This window comes from Leopardus geoffroyi, chromosome B1 (assembly GCF_018350155.1).
Source record: "Leopardus geoffroyi isolate Oge1 chromosome B1, O.geoffroyi_Oge1_pat1.0, whole genome shotgun sequence".
Taxonomy (NCBI): domain Eukaryota; kingdom Metazoa; phylum Chordata; class Mammalia; order Carnivora; family Felidae; genus Leopardus; species Leopardus geoffroyi.
Genome location: NC_059327.1, coordinates 142,768,044 through 142,774,043, shown reverse-complemented (window position 1 = coordinate 142,774,043; position 6,000 = coordinate 142,768,044).

The following is a 6,000-nucleotide window of genomic DNA, read 5'->3' as shown; positions in this document are numbered from 1 at the left end:
AAGGGAAATGCCTTTATTAAAATCTTAGGACAAAGTAAGGTTTTATGTCCTAGGAAGCAACAGATTTTAAAACATGAAAAGCTTGAAATCTCTAACCTATTGGGTTGGTTTTTCTTTAGTGAAGAAATGAAGCAGAAGAGAAGACATGAGAGAGGATCTGTGACCTCAGTTGAGGAGACACAGCCCATTTATTTTTTTTTTTTTAAATTTTTTTTTTTTTCAACGTTTATTTATTTTTGGGACAGAGAGAGACAGAGCATGAACGGGGGAGGGGCAGAGAGAGAGGGAGACACAGAATCGGAAACAGGCTCCAGGCTCTGAGCCATCAGCCCAGAGCCCGACATGGGGCTAGAACTCACGGACCGTGAGATCGTGACCTGGCTGAAGTCGGACGCTTAACCGACTGCGCCACCCAGGCGCCCCAACACAGCCCATTTAAAGGAAGGAGCCAGGATCTCATATTCCTTCCTCCCTCTGATCTCTGCAAGGGTTCCCTGCTGGCTCCCCTAGAAGCCAGAGAGAAGGAGAGCCCTGTGATACAGCCCATCAGTCTTATTTCCTGGGTAGAAAGCACAATGGAGAAGAACTGAGAGTGGAACTGAATGACAAAGAGAAGATACCCAATCATTTCCTTTGTCCCCTGGTAGAGATGGTGCTCAACATCTTTAGGACTAAAGTAAGGAAGAGAGAGATAAGGAAATCAAGTCTGGATCCTCTGTAGAGGGGTGTGAGTTGTTCTTCAAAAATTGAGAGATTCTGAAAACAAATTGATAAAAACTTCAGGCTTTTAAGGAAGACTCAGTTTCAGCAGGCTCTCTAGGGAGGTGCTAAGGAGGGTGTTTGCAAATGTACCTTTGGCTGGTATCAAAGGGAAGAAGAGTTCTAATTTCAACTAATTAGTTATTTCATCCATGAAATAAAGTAATAAAAAATATATGGAAATGAATATTCAAGTGTTGGGGGAAAAAAAAAAAGGAAAAGTGGAGCCAAGTAGGAAGACGAGGTGAGGGGTAGGTAAGCATTTACTGAGGGAAGCAAAGTTTCCCAGAAACTCTCAGCTATGACTCACTGCCCAGAACTTTATCACATGGGTAGTGGGCACCCTTAGCTGTGAGACAGTCTAGAGAAGTCAATGTTTCTATCTGGCACATTGATGCTCTGAACTAAGCCAGGTTTCTAGTAGAAGATACAAAGGGGAGTAAACATTGAGCAGGTAACTAGCAGTGTCTACTATCTTACAGAAAACTAAAACCTACCGATGTGAAGGGATTTATCCCTAAATTCAAAGATGGAGCTGGGATTCTAATTCTGCTTTCTGACTCCAAAGCAAATGCTTTTGCGGCTATGGAGTTGTAAGGGAAGGTTGGTGCTGGCTTCTTCCCTTAACATGTAGCATGAAAGAACTGCTACTTATTAGATACTTATTAAATACTTATTAGGATCTGGTATTTCTTAAAGGGCTGATATTTATTGTGTAGGTAACAGAGGTTTTGGACATACGAGAAGGACATACGAGAAGGAAAAACAGAACATTTTCAGGAGATGAATTAATCTCTTCTGGTGTCAGGAACACTGGATATTGGTCCTGGTTTTGCCACTGACTTATGACATAGATAGGTCACTTACTTCTCTATGTGACATTTTCTTACTGTCTATGAAATGAAAGTTTAACAATGTCATCTCAAAACTCATGGTTGATATGAAATGTAATGAGGATGTTAAATGTTTACTATCCATAGACAAAGTGTTTTAAGGAAAAGCCTAAGACATGTCAAACCAGCATTTCTGACCACAGTACTTATCAAAAACATTCCGGATAAAGGCAGAATACCATCCCTGTGGGATGAAGTATCAGTGGGATAAGTACTACCAAAATCTAAGTGCTTGGAACATTACTGTTAGGAATATGAACCACAGAGAATAACAATGCTTCCTCTTCCTTTCCTTTTTTCGAAAGAACACTTCTGCCTTGTTCTGAGCTCCTGGATCTGAAGCAGACCTGCAGGGAGGAGACGAGCTGCTGCAGAGGTCACTGTAGGGACCTCTTCTAACATGTGGGGTCCTGAAGAAGCACCGTGGGATTCCAGAGCTGCCACACAGTAGTCTCATTTCAAAGAGAAAATGTGAAAAATACAACTGTGGCAGCTACTGAGGTATGCAAGACAGTAGGAATTGGGGCTTAAAATCAAGGGAGCCTCGTGATAACAGATCCATAGTATTTTAGAGCTGGTGTCAACCCAGCTTCAAAAATACCCTGATTTGTAGGTTTTTTTTTTAAGGCTATAAAAGCTCCCCTTTAAAATGCTGAAAATGAGTAAATATACTCACAGCTGTTGAGATGATCTACAAATACAGACTGGCTGGGTTTGAAAGCTGAATTCTAAGTATCCACTTTGGGAAAGTTGCTTCATCTTTCCAATGTACTTCCTCATCACTGAAGTGCGGTGGTAGTGGAAGCTCTCCTGCGTTACTTTGATTACACAAGATAGCCCGCATAAAGTCCTTGGCACAAAGTATGTCCTCCATTAATTCTAATCCTTATCAGCATGTACTGTAAATGATAAGAAGTACCTAGCCATGGTTCCTATATTCCAGAGACCTAAGTTTCTCACATGCCCTTCTCTCCTCTTGTGTCAGCGACACAATGGAAGGAGGCAGATTGACAGAGGAAAATGCCCAGGTTTTGAGTCCTGCTCTGAATCCTCTAATGCTGCTCTTCGTTCAGCCTTCATTCAGTCACTTTGCTTCTCTGAACCCCAGTTCCTTCTCTGGTTGACTAAGGAAATGTGTCTTCCTTCTTGGACCCTTGTCTTTGGCAGCCTGGCACCAATCTTGATGTAAATAAATCCCTTCACTAACTTTCACAAAAAATCCATTCACAGTGATCATATAATGTTTTTGTAAAAATTCTTGCTGTGAGTTTATAATGACCACAGAAAGATACTTCATTGCACAGAGTGCCCACAATTTCATTTGGAAAATCTCCATTAGATTGATTTCTTCTCCTCTTTCTTCCCAGTCCTTGGCTGTTGTCTTCCTCTTCCTCTTAAACTAGCCCCAAGTTTCAACCCCATTCTCCTTCCCTTTCTCTCATTTATCATCCAGAAAAAGGGGCTTCTTCTGCAAGAAACCTGGGTGCCAGCCTATTGCTCTTCTTTATAAGAACTGGCTTATCAAATATTTCTCTCTCTTTAGAAATAATTCTCTTACCAGCTGCAGAGAAGACAATTTTTCTTTGGTTATTATTCTTAAACTGCTTAACCTTTAGGATGCAGCCAGTGATTCTGTTCTTGGAAAGAAACTGTTGCCTAGTTTCCATTAGTTCTTTCAGATCTCCTCCCCAGCCTGCTCTGTGCCTTGAGAAGTTGACCGTGTTGATTGCATCATGGGCTCCCTTGCCCTCTGGTGTCTGGTGCGTTTGACCAGTGAGAGGCAGTAGCAGGAGATTGGAGGATAGGAGGAGAGTGCCTTCAGGCACTTTACTCTTTCAGCTCCCATCACACCAGGTCACTTCAGGTTGGATGTATCCTCTCCTGAAGGCCACTACTGAACTTACCTCCTGTCCACTGCTCTTCCCCTTCAGTGACTCTTCTGGATTCTGGAAGGTACTCTCTCTCTTTGTATCTTCAGACCTAGAGATCGTCCCAGCTCTTGCTGTAGCTGGCCCCAGGATGCTTCGTTTTTTTCTTATGGTTTTCCTTTACCTTGTCTACACCTTTATAAATGGTGTCTTTATTAAACTCTTCTCAATCACACCATTTGAGTATGTCATTTATTCCTAGATAGAGTAACCTGGCCATTTACTCATCCCTTCATTCCTTCGTTCCCTCACAAATCATAACTGAGTAACTATTTCTGGTCAGGAACTATTCTAGTTCCTGGGCCATAAAGGTGAATAAGAAGACATATTTTCCATGATCTCAATTTTGGTGAAGGAAACAGACAAGTGAACAGATGATGACAACAGAGTTGTAACAAGAGGTTATAGATTTTTTTTTTTTTTTTTTTTTTTTTTTTTTTACTTTCAGAGAACATGAGGGAGGTTCTTAACTTATGTTTTGGGGAGTCTAATAGAGAAATGCTTTCTGAAAAAGACACAACTTGTGTTGTTCCCTGAAGGATGAATGGGAATTAGCCAGGAGATGGGGAGAATAAAAAGAGAGAAGATGTACTAGAGGATGGAACAGTAGAGGGGAAATGCTAGAAGGAGAACCAAAGGGGGCCAGAATAGAGATGGCACTTGAGTGATGGAAGACTGAATCAGTCAATAAATGAGCCCTCTCTTTCTCTCCTCCTTCTTTCTCTCCCTCCCTTCCTCTTTTTTGTTTTGTTTTTGTTTTTTACTGTGGAAAGAATTTGTCTTTATCCCAATCATGATGAGAAGGGTTTTGTCCTAGAAAGACCTCTCTGGATATAGTGTGGAGAATGGTCTAGAAGGTGGGACCTTGCAAATAGTGAACACAGTAGGAAGGGTGAGAACTAAGGGCTTAAGCTACAGTAGTAGACGAATGGATGCTGCCATAGGTGGACTCATGAGAAAGTCTATATAGGTAGGCTTTTTGCTACACGGGCAGCTGCTTTCTCATTTCAAACAGGGGACATAGAAATATAGGCATGAGAAGGAACTGGAAAGTTCTAGGTCTGTTTATATTCTAAATTAGGCTTCTGAAGTTCAATATCACATGGATGTTGTAAAAGATCAAATAAATACTATGATATATCTGTATATGTAACACCATCAGCTCCATACAATGAGTTACAGAGTAACAAATCCAGCTTCCAAAGGGCAGACCACCAACACAGAGAATTCTTTCTTCTGTGCTTGTAGGGATGGTGGCCGCCTTCCACCACCTGTTCCCTGGCTACCTTTGTTCTTCAAAGAATAGGCACAGGATCCAAGCAGGCATCAGAATGCACTGAGAGCAGCAATTAGTTCTAGTGAACAACCTGTTGGAATTAGTCCAGTTTAGAATGAGTTAGGAAAACTGAAACTGGAATTGTTCTTTGCACAAACCCTTTTTCTCCTCCGTTTCCTCTTTCACCAATTCAGGTTTTGGTGGAGGCAAAGGAGACAAAAAGGTTGAGTAGGATTTGGAGTCTAGCAGTTTGCCTTGGTTCAAAAGTAACAGAATTGAAATAAAGCTGTTGAAAAAAAAATTGGAGTACTTTTCCTGCACCTCTTCTCTCTGTGCCTGTTCCTACGGATGGCTCCTGTGGCAGAAAGAACCATTTTTCTCTCTATTTTTTTGTGGGTGTTAGGGATCTTTCATTGGAAAAAGGGATAATAAGGCCATGACAAGTTGTTACTGGCTTTGCCCTTCAAATACACTTTCTTGACAACCTCAACTGTATATGTTGGTGCTGAAGAGCAGGGCCTTGGAATTTGAACAACTGAGGTTTAAATCCTGGCTCTGACTCTCACTAGCTGTGTAACTTAGGGAAAGTTGTTTAATCCCCCTGAACCTGAATTTTCTCATTCATAAATGGTAATGTCAATATTAATCTCATGGGTGTCAAGGGTGAATTAAATGAGTCAAAGTATAGGCCATCCGGCTCAGAGTAAGGACTCAAAGGATGGTAACATTTGAACAGTAAATTAGAGATGGGGTTGTCAAATTAGGAGTCCAAGTTGGGCCTTCACTTTTGTGGTTGCCCTCTACTTAGGCTGGGAAGCAGTAGACGCCTTCAAGAATGTTGCCTCAGGCTTGGGTTGGCTTTCACCTTGAAGAAAGATGATTAAGTGTGGAATGTTGGCTGGCTCCTCTACAGTGAGGATTGTCACGGGTCTAGTTTTGAATTGGACTGTCTGGTATTTGAGCTTTCTGTCCAGGAAATCAACTGAGAAAATGCTGGGATAAGCATGTGGGGAGGGCATGTCTCTAATTTGGTAAACTTTACTTTTACAATGCTATTACATGACTTATAAAGGAATGTTCTCACTGACTTTTGGGCCTGCAGAAGCAAGTGCTACCACTCCAATTGGCTTTTAGACATGAGTTT